General features: G+C 37.9%; 1 protein-coding gene across 2 annotated transcripts in view; it reads right to left on the reverse strand.

Annotated features, from left to right (window-relative positions):
- RBFOX1 (RNA binding fox-1 homolog 1) overlaps window positions 1-18,769 on the reverse strand; it is a 1,436,581-nt gene that overhangs the window by 707,379 nt on the left and 710,433 nt on the right. The gene's annotated exons all lie outside the window — the stretch shown is intronic.

Genomic DNA, 18,769 nt, shown 5'->3' on the forward strand with positions numbered 1-18,769 from the left:
ATTCTGAATTTGTTTAAAAATAACAATATTGCAGACTAAGTAATTTTTCAGACAAAGACTGGCTGGAGCTGAAGCAAGTGGAAGCCTCTTCCACCAGAGATGGTAGCAACTAACCGATCTGTGGAGCAGAGAAAAAAAAAATCTGTTTCAGATAGACACTAAAAACTGATGCCGTTCGCTATGCAAAAGCATTGCTTATCCCTGACCAACTAAGCTGTCATTTCAAAGTACATCTATTTATGCACCAGGAATTGTAAATGGTAAACAAATAAACACACTAAAGTGAAAAATTGTCAGGATACTGCTCAGAGGACTTCTCTAGTTCTATAAAATGTATTTTCATACCACACATACACTATTTCTCAAAAATAATGAAAAGTTCAGAAAAATATCTTTCAATATTTATCATTACTCTGCAATCAAAAAGGAAACCGACAAACTGAGCTCTAAGAAAACGATTTCTATTAATCGTCCCCTTTTTGCATATACAAGTCAAAGAACTTGCCCCCACTTTTGGCACAACAGGAGAGACAAAGTTTAATTATGTTCTATGAAAACTGAAAATATACAAAATAATATTAGACTCAGATTCTAGTTGCAAAAGGTTTTCCGTGTTTTGAAGGCTTTTTTCTTGTGGTCTTGCTCACCTTATCACCCAAAGGGAAAAGACAGCTATCAGCCCAGACAGGCTATGGGATGACTAAGGCATCATGATAATAATAAGGCATAAGTATAATTTAAAAAGTAGAATGTTGCAGGGACTGGCCTGACCACTGGGCCAATAGCGAAAACAAATCTCTGAGCTCATGTTGGCTTTCTGTGTGGCCTTGAGCAAATTATTCATCTCCTCAGTTTTCCCACTTGTAAAATTACAATAATAATACTTGCAAGTGCCTATCTCCTATCTCTTACTTCTCAGGAGGGCTCTGAGGATTAATGACCCTACAGTGCTCTGAAAACAAATAACCACTAACTGCTAAGCCAGCGTTAATATGTTTCAGAACATTAAAGCATTGAAACACTAGAAATTCCAATTAAACCACCTTGTGTGTCTAAACATGGATGAGCTAAAACACAGGGATTGCTAAAGCACCATTTCCTATCATTTACAATCAACAAAATACTATGGGTTGGCTTACGGTTCTGTTTCTTAAATCTGAGTTTGATCTCTGCCCATTCTTAGTGTTAAATTTAGTATTACATTAAAATGGCACCAGCAACAATTGCCACTGCTATTTTACAAAAATATCCTGTTCAGGGCAAGGTCACTCAGACTTAAAGCGGTCAATAAACACCACCATTACCTCTGGCCTGTTGTTTGTAGCCTTTGCAGCACATATGGTCATTCAATCAGAGGACCAGCAATTCTGGCAGGTGCTACCTGTGGTACTTAGTGCTCTTCTTCAGAGACTGCAATTCTTTATGCAAGCAATGAAATATAGTTTAAAGTTAGTACTTATCTCATTAGCCATACCTATGGGGCAGGGGAAGCACTGGCAAAGAACATACTGCTGCAGAACAAGCTGCATCATTCACGAAGTTGTGACAATGATCAGACAATCAACCAAAATAATAGTCCGAATTACTAAATCCAACTTAAAAAAAGGGAATAGTAAAGTCCCACTTCAGTCTTTAGAGTCAATTAACTTGATAAAAAACTGTGTACATTTATACATTCATTTTCACCACTCTCTAAATGGTGGATAATTTTGGTCTTCTGATTGTTTCTTCCATCTTACATATGAACAAGAGAAAAAATTATTTAAATGCATTATGGTCAAATGATGCCACCGCTTGTCCTTGAATCACTGTACAGGGGTTTGCAGAACCTCATCTGGGATGCCATCCCCTTGTTTGACAGCGTGGATACTTCAGCAGCATTGCGTGGAACAATACCCATTGCAGCAACAAGGTTTACAGAGCAACACCAAGACCAAGAGTTCAATTCCCCTGTGAAGTGATCTGCTGAATAAGCAAAAGCTTGAGTTAGAGATTGCCACAGGGAAGAACAGGTTCTTGCTACGGTTCAGCTACTACAGATCCTTGTCATGACTTTCTTACACACATATGTACGATCACAAGGAAGGCATCTCTCTAATCTTTGTTCTTTCCACTACATTTGCAGGGACAAACAGTAATTAACTGGAATATTATTGTGATGGCAGTGCTATTGAAGTTTCTGTAATTCCTGATTTCTATATTCTTTACTTGAGAATTTCAGAGAAATATTTTTGAAGAATTTATTGAGTAGTACGGAAGAGTGTCATCACATTATGTCTCATGTTACATCAGAAGTTCTAACAAATTTAGTTATTATCTGAGCCCTTACATCCTTTTCTCCTTAAAAGGGGGAGCATTTATCTCCTGAATTTTCCACTTTACAAAAAAAATTACTTCACAGAGACACAGACCAAAGTAACTAATTGTAAAGTAGGCGCCTTTTAGCGAATGGTGTGGCTTGTTCCCGTTTTTTAAAACTGACCCAAAGGTATGCGTGTCATACTAGAAAGCTTCCTGCTGAAAAGCTTCAGCATGTAATTGGTTTAATCTTAATTTCTTGAACTAAATTCCTATGCTGTGGGAACTATTAAAAAGCAACATGATCTTTGAAGGAAAATAAAGATTGGTAAAATCCAAAAGTAACATCATGAGCAGAAGGTAATTCTGAGCCTGTATAATTTTGCAAACACTTTTTATACAGAATAGTGAAATGTGGTTTAATCCTTAATGCATTTATATGTCAAACACATGGGGGCTCTCCATGCCTGATAGATTACTGCTGAACTGATTTCTTTCTACATGCCATCTAATGATCCAGCAGTATTACAGAAGGTAAGCCTAATGAAGCATATACAGATGGAAAAGTATCGTGCGATTTATGATAAACATGGTGCAGTTTTATTCCAAAATGATTTATGGTGAGAGTGTGTGAGTCTAAGGGAGATGACCAATATGTTAAGAAACACAACATCAATCATATGTCACAATCCTAAAAAGACAATTGAAGCTTGAGGAACCCTAAACCTGAGAATTCATACTGTTACACTGACGCTAAATATAATCTTTTGGAGAGAATCTAAATCATAAGGAATTTTAAAGCTGAACTATCAAAAGAAATGCAACCAGAGAATACAAATTTTTCTTCTACCAAGCAGAATTTAAAACGTTCTCCAGGGGCTGGATCCTGCAAGCATCCACAATATCGCTAACTTTACAATGAGAATAATTGCAAGGGTATACAAAAACAAGTGGGTTTAGCATTAGACCTATATAAGGGATGGTTCCAAAGAATCAGTAATTTTAAGTACTAGGTGTCTTCTCAAATTATTTTTCTATATATTCAAAATGTCAGTATTTTTTCTTTAGCCCCTTGCTCACAAATAGTATCTATAAAGAATTTATTAATGTGATTATATCCATCTGAAATGCTTCATTTTGCATTATTAGTTGGTGTTGTCTTTTTCAAGGAAGTATATTGAAATTGATGTCACTAATCTCTCTTGAATGTTCTAGTATTGTTTTGGCTATACATACAAATACATCCATTCACAAATGTGGTAACTTACATGTTGTAAGTGTCCAGAGACATGCACTTTCGCACTTTTGCTATAATGCTAATTGCAAAACTTTGCAGAGTATTAAATGCAAAATTTTATTTGCTATCTTCATAAACAAAACCATGCCTAAATTCATTTGGAAACAAGTGTAACAGATCAAGAACCATCAGTAAAATAGTAAGAGGAATATTATTTCTATGCAGTTTTGATGCCAGTAAACTAGTACTGTTCTAGTAAACATTACTTCAAACCTTGCTGCAGAAAAAAGTCTTTTGCATAAACACTGTGAAAGCTGTCATAAAAATAACAAGTCTTCCCTGTATTCACCCCTCTAAAAAGAGCCCAAAATGCACATTCCACAGGATAGGGACTTTTTGAAGAGCCACTAATACTCAGCAGGTCATGTTCAAAAAATAATTACTTATCTAAAACACCCAAAATAAAGGGAAGCTTCTGAAGATGCATACGATCAAGGGAAAAAAAAGTCTCTCATTTTTGTCAAGTGTCAGGAAAGCACAAAAAAATAGCTATCAGAAGCTTTCCCTTTAAGGCTACCAACTATTTTTTTTCAGATTGTTGCAATGTTTAATGTGAAACATACGGCAATCATAATGCACCTACAAACACGAAGAAGAAACGGATCTCTGAAAAGTCTTGAAGCAAAATAATTTCTTACGTGCTTATCCATATTCACAACCCTGTTGAAAGGGTAAACGATTCACAAAAATTACATCACTAAGGCAAATAATATTTCCGCATGAACAAGGATAACTAGTTACGGCTGCAACATGGACTTCCAATGCTTCATTATATTCTCTTCAAAAGTAATCTGGATCTGCTTTTAGATGTTATTCACAAACAAATTACAATTCTTTGTTTAGTAACATTCAGAAAACACAACTTTTCCTGTATTGTGAATTCATAACATCTTCCAATTCTGCAATCTTTTTTTACTTCACAAAGTATAACTGCAAATCATTTCCTCAGTAAAACTGCAAAAGGTTAATTTGTCTAAAAAGCCATGTGACCAGGACATACAAATACGACAGTGCTCACCATATCAGTGCAAGAGGAAATGTAAGAACGCAAAGGAAAATATCTAAGAAACCTGGAGGTGCAATTGCTTGCCAGTGTAGATAATTTTGTGCAAGGTGCACCTTCAAAATTATAAACTACAGCCTGTTCCATAGAACAAGACCTCTGAATGTTACTTGTAACATCAAACAGAGTTAACAGAAAACATTTTCCAGTCCAAAGATCACAACTGGAAGTCCCCGTGAGCCGCCATCGAGGCCTCTGCCTGTCATGCCTCCTTTGAGGCACATACACTCACGGGAGTCTGAATTTGGACCTTTCACTCCACTTTTACTTCCTGAGTAACACATGGTGAGCACAGCCCCATATGAGACAGGTGTGAGCCTGACATGTTGCCTGTAAGGACAGGCATTGATCTGAGGAAAGAAAAAAGAATGATGGGCAGGTCACTCAGAGATTTCTAGAAAATTTTTGGCCCAGAAAGTGGGCAAGGAAACACCCCTCCTATGAAAATCTGTGGGGTGTATGGAGGTACAATTCTGTTGAGAAATCAGGTAAATGTGTATCTTTTCTTCTGAGTTAATGACAAATAAGCAGCTGTATTTATTTTCCCTCAACCTATTTACATTTACAGTTGCTCTACAGATCACAGAAAATCCCAATGATACTTCTGTCACTAACATTAGATGCATGATACGTACTTCCTACCAAAATGCATGCGAAGATTTAAATATCCTTACAAATATAGCATAAAGCACTGTATGGACTGTTACTTGGCATACTTTAAACATACTTTTATCATTTAATATAACACAATCACAGAAATGCCACAGCCTTGTAAACTATCAGGTAGGAGGAAGAGGATGGGACCACCTCCAGCTCGGTTACTGTGGGCCTTCTCTCCTTTAAAGTCCTGTTGGCACAGAGAATGTCACAGCTTGTGGATGCAAGCCACCACTTGCTACTGCTCATCTGTGGCACAACACAGTTGCCTAATTAATTTTTTTAAGTATTCGAGATGTGACACTGTATATATGGGACTGAATACAGATTAGCATTACAATAATCACAAAGCTTTTGTAGCCTCAAATTTGTCTTCTTCCAGCAAAGTTTCCTTTAATGTGCAAATGAACAATGCCACTACGTATCTTGAAATAAACAGGCTCATTATGGTCATGACTTGTCATATATGCAGGCATTCAGAATTACATTAACAGCATACAGTAAGTTGGCAGATAAAGACAGGCTAAATAAAAGATACGTAACCAACTGCCTGCTATCACATCCAGATGTCTTCATATCAGTGGCATCCCAGAGTGGTGTTATGAAAAACTCCCTCCCTGCAACGTTTATACATTGACAATATCTTCACAAGTTGTAAGGGCTTTCTTGGCCAATTCTAAAGACAGAATGGGTTTGCCAGACTGAGGAAAAAGAGAGCAAAGGGAACATAAAATTGTCTCAGAAATTCAAAGCCAGCAAAAGCTGGGAGATAGGTTCAGAGGAGAGATCGCCCACACAATGAAAAACGAAGATAACAGGGAGGCAGGCAAGTGAGCTGGCTGAAGTGTTCAAAACCTTGAAAATAACTGTGTTAAATAAAGGGAAACATAACAATTAATTGATTTTTAAAAAATATAATTATTAAAATTATTCTTTTACTTTGCATTCTTTGCAATTTTTGGAGATTAACGAAATCAATGTGTCTGGAGTTACTTCATACATCACAGGCCACACCTCACACAAAGCAGAAGGACCAGCATGTGCTGCAGCAAAAAGGGCTGCTCTTCATAGCTCTTGGTAAACAAGTAGATTCCTAATAGGAGCCTCAGTGCCAGGGCAGCTACATTGTGCGGTTTCCTCTGTAGTGAGATACAAAAAATACCTCAGAAATAGATGGTCCTTTGGAAGGATTTATTGGGACCAATGTTAAGCGTGTCATCCATCAGGGAATGTATACAGGATATTTTATACCAACATCTATATAAAATGTTTCCAAGAATAATTAGGGCACAGTATTTAAAAAACAAAATTTACACATTTTTCTGACAAACTGTTGTGGACTTCTGGTGTTAATTTTAGCAGTTTCAATTGGATTTGGTACGGTTGGAAACGTAAGGGGAAATCTGCAGTAACCAGGATGTGACATTCATTAACACTTCCACAAAATACCCACTGGATTTGCATAAAGTCTGCAAAGATTCATTGGTGAATCTTTAATATGAAATTTCCCTTGGTTTTACTCCACATTCAGCTCCATTTGCCCTCTCTCTCTCCTCTCCCCCCCCCAGTGAGAACTACTGTAAACAGTTCATAACAAAGCATCATTAAATGTACTGAATAACTAAAATATACATATAATTACCCAAAAGTTTATATAATTACATATATAATTTTATAAATACTAACTGGATACAATGGCACTGCAAATCACCTCATAAACCTGGAGATTTCCAGACCAGTGTTTTATGGCCTGTATACACAAAACATCCATGGCACAGTTTACATACCACACAGTCTTTGCATGTAAACTATCATGGAAAGCCTCTAGAAAATGGATAAACCACTAAGGTGGCAAAATATTTCTGATTCTGACAAACACAAAACTTTAAAGTACATTATGCAACTAGTACGGGAGACATTTCTTGCTACTGCCAATGTCATACAATGTAATGAGAAATTTAAAAAGAATTGGGTCATTTAAGTCTTATTTGAGAAGAAGTACAAGCTTCTCAGGAGTCCATATTTACCACATATTTTTAGCTGAACTATGTAGTACCCATTTGACTACACTGACTACATCAACATATGTCATTACAGCAGGCAATGTAATGTAAAATGGAAAGTTCATAATGAAAAAATAGTGATGTTTTTCTCTTTTCAACTATGAAAAAAAAATCACATTTTTAAATACTCATTGAATCTCAATATTCTGCCAATAAAAATGCTTTTTTATTAGCTTTGGTTTTAAAATAGAGGAGTTCTTGTTATGCTGAGCTCAGCATTAATAGGATACATTTAATTTTAAGTAGATTTAGTATGAGGTACAGAATAAAATTTTAAAGTAAAATTAAATTATTTTCCCTGCTATAAAGTCCTGTAAATACACATAACTGGCATTTAATTTCTGGTATGCTATGCTTAAACCCAAACATTTGTCTATAGGATAAGCTTTGAAATTATTTGGACAATGTAAATGTAACTGAACAGCTGTACCAGACAATATATTATTTCACTTGCTTGCATTTTGAGCAAATTTATTGACTGAGAATCTTACTTCACAGCCCCTACTCAACAGATCATTATCATCCTCTGATATCCCACTGGCACATGAAAGATCTTTCTAAAGGAAAATACAGCCTGAATAAGTATGAGGGCCAGGGTGCATTGCCGTATTTTTACTTCTGGTTAAACTTTCAGGCTCAGATCATCATTATGTCTTGTTCATTACTGAGTAGTGGAAGTATGCCATGAAGAAAAATGCATACACAGGATCTATCTGTTTTGTGGATTCTTTTTAAAGATAAAGTAGAACATCAGAATTTTGGGAATTTGTTTTATCCTGCTGGAAAACAGCAAGTTGTACTGAGGTCACTTGACGTGTAGATAGTCATAATTACAACCAAACTTGATGTATTCTTTTCTCTGTAAGTGGAACAAAATTTTTGTTTTGTTTTGTAAGCAAAATTCTCATTACAGTGCTTCAATACTTCCAAAGCACAACTGAACACAGAGCAACAGTGGATCTTGGTAAGTAAAAACTCAAAATAATTTCTCTAACTCAGACTTACCCATTTGTAAGTCTTACCTATCACAATACTCTTTGTATCCATATAAAAAACCCACAACTCACTTGAGACAATTTCAATATTCACAATAGAAACAACATACTCTATGCCATTCTCCATGTAATTCTCCTTGAAGAATTCAAAAGTGGACTGTTAATGACAGCAAAGCACTCTGGCATTTACTGGTTGCAAGACTGCAAATGTTCCACCCAAAACTGTAGGAAATGAAAAATATTAATCAGGAAAGCATTACAGGCTTTCACAGTGTGCTAAGCATCTTGATGTACTTACACATGAACTTACTGACCTTGTGACTGCAGTGATGACTATTATTGGACAACTACTGTGAAAACAGTCTATTAGAAAATACAAAGTCTTTAATTTTATTGCACTAATTCAGATGGCACAATAATGACTCTTCTGAACACATGATTTCTCAAAGCTGTCATATATTGTTCATTAGAGACAATGACAACAAGTTCATCACAGGTTTCACTAAGCCTCATTTTTCTGTCTCAATAGCATGAAGTTTAGATCAAAACATATGGAGGCTACAGTGAAAGAAAGTGATATAAAGCTTACACAAACAGCTCTTTTCTGCCTTGCACCAGGTCAGAGATGGCAGGCTGCCAACTGGATGAAAAATAAATTTCAAAATGGAAAACCAGGAAAAGGAAGAGGACGCTGTGTATTCTGGTGCTTCATCACTCCCTGTGACCGGGTATAGTGGACATTTTTGGCGGGTCAAGGGGACAGAGTGTGCACTGCCTCTCACATTCCTGTGCAGTAACTTAGTAGTAACTGCAGTATGGATAAATACATTTCTATGACAATATGGTGATGTTTTGGCCCTCACCCCTTGTGTCTGTGGCAATTGTGTCTGCAGCATTGAAGAAAGTGTCCCTAAACACAACTTTGAAATTGGGTCCAGAACTTTGGCCCTGATGAATCTGAATCACTATGAGTTTCTTAAAATGCAGACAATATAGGAAAACAGACCAAATGTTTTGAGGATGACAGTATGTCCTGGATACAAAGCTGGAACACAAGGAATGAGACTGGGCAAGTTCATGTTGGCAGGTAGGCTGAACACAGTGCTCAGTGCAGCCAGCTGCCAGGACCCTCTTAGGACTAACACGCAGTGCAGGCAGACGGCCATCTGCATGAGGGAAAGCTTAACCCTGATTTCTTGGGTATAGTTTTGGACATCAAGGCTATGAGTCCTTCCTCCCACTCTCAGTGGCATAAAATGAAGGAACTCATTACTTGTACAGTGAGAGCTCTTAAACCTGGCAATGGAATACAGATACCAGTCCACACGTGAGGAGGCTTATATAGATTCTATACATTATTTACAGAGCTAATAAAGAGGTGGCCTGTGTCAAATAGAGCCATGTGCTCCACTAGCATAATCAGTTCTGGTCACTAGAGAACAGTAAAGTTTGTGGAAATAGAGAAGAAGAGCATATATTCTGAACTACTCAGCATACAAAGAATTGTTTCCAAGAGCCAGAGTCTGGGCGTTTCTGCTCAATCTAGCACGCAGAGCTAAAGGTCATATAAAGGAAAGGCATTCTTATAAATGAAGAAACTCTGAATTACACTTCCATCACAATATTATGCTCATGCTCCTTCTCCAGACACTAACTTCTACCAAAAATGCTTTTTCCAGAGAGATCAGACTTCTTTTTAAAACCATGTGAAATGCCAGCACTATTATTTCATTATAGTATCACTGTTTTTCCCCTCCTGATTTTACAGCTCTTGTTTCTAACAAATGCTACCAACTTCTATGTTCTCAGGTTCAGATAATTTAATGGCCTTTGCTCCCCTCACTTGTCTTCAAAAAAACCCTCGATCTCACCATTCAGAAGATAATAATGTTTTTACAAAATTTTAGTTTTAAGTGCTAATTTTACCTGGAAAACAAAATGGCATTCACACTTTGACCAATAGAGCAGGAAAATAGTGAAAATTCAGGAGACGAGTCAGGGCAACATATTGCACATTGACTTCAACTGAATAAAGGTAATTTTTGGGTATAAAATTTTGAATGAAAATTACAGTAATAATGAAACTGCAAGTCAACTTTATAACATGCTGTAATAAAATGTTACTCAAAGGTTAAATATGTCGTATCTCACTCTAGAGGAAAGTTAGAAAGAAAGAACAAAGAGATTTAGAAGATTATACTTTTTATACGTGTGTGTGTGTGTGTGTGTTTATATTTTTATATATAAAATCACAGAAAGGTTTCCAAACTAATAAATTTCCTGAACTTTTTAAAGAAATACACTGCACCCTGATTCCATCAATTCCATATCACTTCCTGGTCCTGCTGCTGCTGGTGTCCAGCTGCAGGATGTTCTGCTTGTCTCCTTACCTCCCCAACAGGCATGGAGGGCAGTATCCCTGAAAACAAGTGGATACAGGACTGCTTGTTTACCACAGTGTTGAAGACCCAGGATTCTGTCGCTGCTAACAATTCATGCCAGATCATGAGTATAAAAGTAACAAATTTCTTGCTATGAATTCAAACATTATGATGTGGCACTACTGTCCATGTATTATTTGCAAAGTCTAACTGATCTAGAACCTACAGAAACCAGATGTTTCTACTGAATTCTAAAACGTCATTCCCTGCAATCCTTTTCTCTGCCTTTCCATATAAGAACTAAGACTTTTATTTACCTGAGCCAGCATCAATTAGTCAAGGAGATAGAAAAGATGGTAAAGATAGTATGTTAGGGCTTAGGTAAATAAGATTCATTTGGAAGTAACTTGATTTGAGTAGTGAAAATGGAGGCAAGTGGGGCGATTTCCTAATATTTTGAGGTATGAACTTGTTAATGGACAAGCAATGAGACTCCAGATAGCCTTCACTAACACAGCAAGCACAACAGGTAAAAGATACAACACTAAGGAAATGGCGTGAGAACAGATGTTGAGAGAACCAAGTATTAAAGACAGCAAGTTTCCCAGAAGTCTATTGTTAGGCTTGAATTAATGTTGCAGCAATAACAAATTGAGGAAAGAGAGATGGAGAGGAAAGGAAAACTGTTACCATTCTGTGTACTGCATTGCACAGTTCAAATTACTGCTGTCTCCCCTGAACATCTGCTGCACTGAATAAACATTACATATATGTTTATATACACACACATATTTAATATCCTCAATAGACAAGCAAGTACAGCACATCTTGATAGTGATTATTTGGAAAATAAAAAAGCGACAGATTTATTTGAATTACAATGCCAAAAACAATGGCGAGTAATATTTTGTACAGGAATTGTTTGGATCAGTTGTTTGAAAACAGGTTGGAAGGCTCTGACTGCCAATGCTTTGATAATAAGGTGGCATCATCTTATAATAAGATGGGAAGAGTTAAGACTTAATTTACACAAGATAAGACAATTTCCTGTATTCTTGTGAGTCATCACACATCATTAAGTCTTTTTTGTATTATGCTAAGAACTCTGGGTTTTGGATGATTTCACTAATTAAACTTGAAGTCAGAGTAGAATGATTTTTGGAACACTACACCACTTAAAGATTCATCTATTTTTATTAACGTACACATCTAGAGAAGAGAGGTGACCATCACATCAACTCTGCTCTGGTAGTTTTATTACTGCAGTTCTAACACTCACACAGTTAGTGACTTTAGCTGCTCTTCGTGACGCAAATATCTTCCTCATGCAAGGGTCACACCTGCTATGCAGATTTCTCTACATAACCCTTTCAAGATTTTTTAGATGGCTGATCCATCTGCATCTTTAGATGACTTACCAATATTACAAGATAATAGAATCTTCCATATTCGTGTTTGTGTACATTTTTATAACTACACATAACCCCAAGGAAATAAACTGTACGAGCATCGTTTTCTAACCTGTAAAGCTATGCAGTATTTACTGAAATCATAGAATTAATACTGTTATTTAAAAAAGCATGAAACAACAAGGGTAAAATTACCTCAAAATCTGGCATGAAACCTGAAAATAAATTAAATCTTATCTAAATGCCAAAATCAAGGAAAAGAAAAACAACACCAAAGGCAAAACTAGATTCTGTTTCCTATTTCCTTTTTTTTTTTTTTCTTTTTGCATATTTACAGAACAGAAACACAGAATAAAGGTAGCTGAACAGTCATAACTGAATCATCTGGAACAGTATGTGGCTGGTATATGTATGAAGGGAAACTTCTTTCAATGAAAGACTTGAAAAGATAGAACTTTCTATATCTACTCCAAATCTAGAATATGAGAGCTGTGAGAATACAGCAAGATTTAATTCTCTTGGTGAATCATAACCATATATTGATCAAGATCAATATTATTACACAAAATGGAATAATATTTACCATATCCAAGGAGATACAAAATCATTCGCATGGGCACAACCCAGTAACAACTGAACTACTATCCATCCACCTGTGAGTAAAGACAGACAGAAATGTAGATGGCTACCTTTCTGCAGGATCAAGTGAAAGCAAAATGTTTTCTGTGATGACATTCCATGAAAACATTCATTGAAACAAGAAAAAGTTTTCACAGTTTTTCAGTTCAGAACTTGACAATGGAAGGTGGGACACCAGCTACAATAGAGAGTTAAGCCAATTGGTTTGTCTTGCAAAATGGGACAGGATGCTCTTTGTTGAAATCTGATGCTCTAATTATCTGGTCATTAGAAAAATGATCCCTCATTCTAGGCATCTTCATACACAGTTCTTCTGGACCCACAGCAAAGCAGCTCATCTACTAGGTAGAAATACCAGAACACTGGAGATTAAGTTTTCCCAGGAAAGATGTGTTCACTTGTGCCAATTCTAGTATATAAATCTTCAAGTAATAAGAAGCTCAATAAATTTAATACAGCTGGAATTGGCTCAAATAAGCAAAAATGACACGCCTTCAATCCGGAATGACTGTCAGGCCAAGAAAAGGAGAGAATAATTAAAATTACAGTGTAAGTCACAGTGTAAATTGCCACTGAACTACCTGGGAACTCTGCATGATACCACCAGCAACAGTCGTTGAGCTGGCAAGAAAAGAGTTAGAAAATAATTGCTTAAAGACTGAAGAACACAGACCAGAGTACAAAGATTTGAACAGACTAAATGAAATAAGAAGAGAGACACAAGGGCCAAATACAGCTTCACTTCCTAATCCTAAAGAGAATAATAGTACAAAAAGTACAATCACAATGGTCAGACTACCTGGCAAACACTGCTCACTGTGATTCAACAGAGTGAAGAAATAATAACTGTCGTGGATGAGTTTTTACTGAGAGTAAGGATAGAAATGCCAGTGAAGCGATTATGGTGCCAATCTCTACCGCTCATCAGAAGTGTTCACACCACAGGCTAGCAGAAAGCAGAGAACAGTGGCAAGATTATTGATTCCAATAAAAGAAGCCCACTCAGTGACTGGCAGAAGAATTATCACAACAAACTGATTTTGGAAAAGAAACTGATTAAATCATGAATATTTAAAGATGCAAGGTACATAATTTTATATTTCCCCTCACCTCTTGAGAACCTTACATTGCACCTAGTGTGACTTTCTTTGGAATACAGAAGCAAACACAGTAATTCCACAGCATCTTACACAGGTTTTCACTGAAAAGAAAACTAACAAACGCAAAATTCTGGGTTATGTTGGCCGAGATGAGGTAAGTGTATTTTAAAATCTGCTTTTTAACAGCTTAGAGAAAAAGAGACTGGTTTAGAAGCAGGGAAGGAGGAAGCATCTAATAGCAGACATCTCTCATGATCTGAGGTAGACCGAGGACAAAATTCTCTCACTGCCCGTACCATTGAAAATTAGTGTCTTTAAAAAAGCTGCTGCAGAATGTGGACTTTCCCTAAATACAGCAAAAATGAAACATGTGTACCAAAATCTGTGAGCTGTTCCATCTTCAGCAGAGCCCTTCTACTGGTGAAGGTCTTACTTTTCTTACTGTAGGTCTTTCAGTTAAGTGAGATATTAATTTATAACTGTTGTTGATACTAATTTCTTAGGCACTTATAACTAAATTATCCACTAGAGAGCACAGCAACTTTTTCAAACACATTCTGCTTAAGTCTGCAAGTGCTAAACGAGGTCTTTGTGGTACTCAATGCCACTCTTCAATACAAGAAATATGGTAAACTGTCATGCAAACCAGAGATAAGACGTGCTTAATACAATGCTTTAAGGAAAAAATGTCAACGGAACGTGAACTTCTAACGAACAAATTTCAACAGTTTACAGCCTGGTATGCAGTTGTCAGACATTCTTGATTAAAAAATTGCTTTTCCATTGTACACCTTTGTGTGTGTGCGTGCATACATATAACAAAATATGACAAAAAGAGAAAATACAGTCTTCATTCCTACAGAAGAAAACCACAGAAGCACTGCTTATCAGTATGCTGGGCAATAGCTGGTTTTCCTCCTGTTCTGCAATATATTCTGGTGATGTCATGACATTTTTACTTCCCATTAAAGAAAACCTTTTATCATTTATCATTGTAATGGGCATCCTGTAAAATTAATCTTTCCTTTACAAATATGAATAATTTTTTTTTTTTGCTTTATTTTTTCAGTTGCTCAGAACAGAAAGAGTATAATACATATAAAGTCCTCTGAAATCTCTCCCGTAAAATACTTGTTTTAAACTCTCCCTCAGGTCTTGCTAAATAGTTTTTTCTTCTTTTTCTCATAAACCATTCAAATGAATCATTGCAGCATAGAGCATCTTGTATTATCAGAAAAACACAGAACTTGGCATATCCAGTCAAAGCTGTGCTATGCCTAATTCAGAAGTGGGTAACTTCAGATGCTGAATGAAATAGTCAGTGAAATTCTTTAAGTCTAAAATAAGTCACATGTAAATGAAGCCTTGTTCTAACCATTATCAGTTATAGTTTTATAACCTGGAGAAGAGGGGGTTTGTAGCCATTTCTCATTTATTTAGCATCACGATGAAAATAAATGAAATTAGAAAGCTGACACCTACTACAGAATAAAACCAGCAAGTGCTAGGAAATCATTTACTATCCATGGGAACTGTAAGCAGCACAGTCAGCTGTGAGGATGGCAAATCACTTGACAACCATAACTGCGAAGAGGAATGAATAGCAAGGTGGGGAAAATCCAAGTTCAGCAAAAAGGGACAAATACATAGCACGACAAAGTTGCTTCACAAGTATAAAAGCTAACGTGGCTTTCCACATCTCAAATTAACAGGGCGTTAAAATATCGTATAATACAGATTACTTAAGTGCCAGTGCGATATAAGCACTCAGTGCCACTTCTTTGGGTTTTCTTTTTCATCAGTAGATATTAGAATTTAACATGTCTGATTTTAAGTCATTTTAATGACAATATTCACATAACATTAGAATCATGCTTAAGTACTATATTGAATCAAACCCTTAAATGAAAAAGTTTTTTATGTAGATGGCACGACGTTTCAAAGTTAAGCTATTCTGGTAAAAGTGGTCACACTGTGCTAATTTATTCATAAACTCACATATACTACAATCTAGTTTTCATTTTCTGAAATCTACTCAGTTTAAAAAAAAAAAATCACTTCAGTTTTCATTTTAGGTATTAGTATATGCTTATACAGTTGTAAAAAAAACCCACAGAGATGTAGGAGAAGAAATATATTTTACCATAGGCTGGTAAAAGCATCCAATTAGTATCCGCTAGTGGTTGTTCAGGTTGGCAGTGCTGAGGTAGCTAAAAGAGGTGCAAAGACAATCAAAAGGGACTTTAGAGAACTGGGGCAATTACTCGAAGGATCAGGTGGCCAGGTAGTGTTTTCCTCCATCCCATCGGTAGCCAGGAGACATACAGAAAGGAACAGGACATCCCATCTCATTAACATGTGGCTCAGAGGCTGGTATTTGGGGTTTTTTGATCATGGGGCAGTTTACATGGCACCAGGCCTGCTGGAGACAGATGGGGTCCACCTGTCGCAAAGGCAGAAAAAGATTCTGGCTCAGGAGTTAGCAGGGCTCGTTGAGAGGGCTTTAAACTAGATGCAAAGGGGGAAGGGGATAAAACCAGGCTTGCTGGGGATGAGCCTAGGGATGGCATGCCTGTGTTGGAAAAGAGATCAGTAGATCAAATGAACTGCATTTACACCAATGCATGCAGCATGGGCAATAAACAAGAAGAGCTGGAAGCCACTGCATGCCAGGAAAACTATGATGGGGTTACCATCACGGAAACATGGTGGGATGACTCACACAACTGGAGCGCTGCAATGGATGGCTACAAGCTCTTTAGAAGGGACTGGCAAGGAAGGAGAGGTGAAGTGATAGCCTCGTATGTTAAAGAGTGTTTTGACTGTCTAGAACTCAACGACAGTAATTATAAGGTTGAGTGCTTATGGGTAAGGATCGGGGGAAGGCCAATAAGGCAGATATCCTGGTGGGAGTCTGTTATAGACCACCCAACCAGGATGAGGAGACAGATGAAGTACTCTACAAGTGGTTGTCTAAAGTCTCACAATCTCTAGCCCTTGTTCTTGTGGGAGTCTTCAACTTAACAGATATCTGCTGGAAATACAACACAGCAGAGAGAAAGGAGTCTCAGAGGTTCCTGGAGCGTGTGGGAGGTAACTTCCTGACGCAGCTGGTAAGCGAGCCAACCAGGGGAGATGTCCCACTGGACCTGTTGTTTATGAACAGAGAAGGCCTGGTGAGCGATGTGGTGGTTGGAGGCTGTCTTGGGCTCAGCGACCATGACATGATAGAGTTTTCAATTCTTGGAGAAGTAAGGAAGAGGGTCAGCAAAACCACTACCCTGAACTTCAGAAGGGCAGACTTTGGATTGTTAAGGAGTCTGGTTAGCAGAGTCCCTTGGGAGGCAGTCCTGAAGGGCAAAGGAGTCCAGGAAGGCTGGATGTTATTAAAGAAGGAAATCTCAAAGGCACAGGAACAGGCCGTCCCCATGTGCCATAAGTCGAGCAGGCGGGAGAGAAGACCAGCTTGGCTGAATAGTGAGCTTTGGCTAGAACTCAAGTGAAAAAGGAGAGCTTAATCGCCTTTGGAAGAAGGGGCAGGTGACTCAGGAGGACTAGGTGTTGTGAGGTTATGCAGGGAAAAGATTAGAAAGGCAGAGGCCCAGCTGGAACTTAAGATGGCCGCCACCGCTAAAGATAACAAAAAATATTTTTATAAATCTATCAGTGACAAAAGGAGGGCCAGGGAGAATCTCCCTCCTTTGTTGAATGCGGAAGGTAACTTTGCCACAAGAGATGAGGAGAAGGCTGAGGTACTTAATGCTTTCTTTGCCTCAGTCTTTAATAGTCAGACTGGTTGTCCTCGGGCTTTTCAGGCCCCTGTGCTGGGAGATGGAGATAGTATACAGAATGGAGTCCCAGTTGTTGAAGAGGTGGCAGTCACCGATCTGCTCCTTCACCTGGATGTTCACAAGTCCATGGGGCCTGACGGGATCCACCCAAGGATACTGAGGGAGCTGGCAGAGGAGCTTGCCAAGCCACTCTCCATCATTTATCAGCAGTCGTTGAAAGTCGAAAGCTTTCAACTGAAAGGGTTGTCAAGCATTGGAACACCTGCCCAGGGAGGTGGTGGAGTCTCCATCCCTGGAGGTATTTAAAAGAAGGGTAGCTGTGCCGCTTGAGGATATGGTTTAGTGGTGGACTTGGCAGTGATAGGTTAGTGGTTGGACTCGATGATCTTAAGGGTATTTTCCAAACTTAACGATTCTATGATTCTATGAAATATGAATTATGAGCTTCTTTCAGTATAATCTATCATTATGAATATCTCATGATAGAAGTAGGTTAACTAATTTACCAAATCCTCCTCTGCACTGAGAAATATATTTTAATATTGACAGACTTGACTTCCTTTTTCTGCCATTTAAAAAACACTAACAGAATCTCCTTAGTCAGAGAAGAAGAGTGTAGGGGTTGTATCTAAAACAGAATCACAGACTCGACTCATAGGATGGTAAGGGTTGGAAGAGACCTCTGGAGATCATCTTGTCCAACCCCCCTGCTTGAGCAGGCACACCCAGATCAGGGGGCACAGGAATGCATCCAGGAGGGTTTTGAATGTCTCCAGGGAAGGAGACTCCGCACCCTCTGGCACCCTCACAGGAAAGTTTTTTTCTCATGTTTAGGTGGAACGCCCTGTGTTCCAACTTGTGCCCCTTGCCCCTTGTCCTGTCATTGGGCACTACTGAAAAGAGCCTAGTCCTGTCATCCTGACACCCACTCTTTAAATATTCACAAGTATTGATGAGATCCCCCCTCAGTCTTCTCTTCTCCAGGCTGAACAAACCCAAGCCTCTCAGCCTTTCCTCATACGGGAAATGCTCCAGTCCCCTGATCATCTTGGTAGCTCTCTGCTGGACTTGCTCAA

The sequence above is a fragment of the Phalacrocorax aristotelis genome, chromosome 10 (assembly GCF_949628215.1).
Source record: "Phalacrocorax aristotelis chromosome 10, bGulAri2.1, whole genome shotgun sequence".
Classification (NCBI taxonomy): Eukaryota; Metazoa; Chordata; class Aves; order Suliformes; family Phalacrocoracidae; genus Phalacrocorax; species Phalacrocorax aristotelis.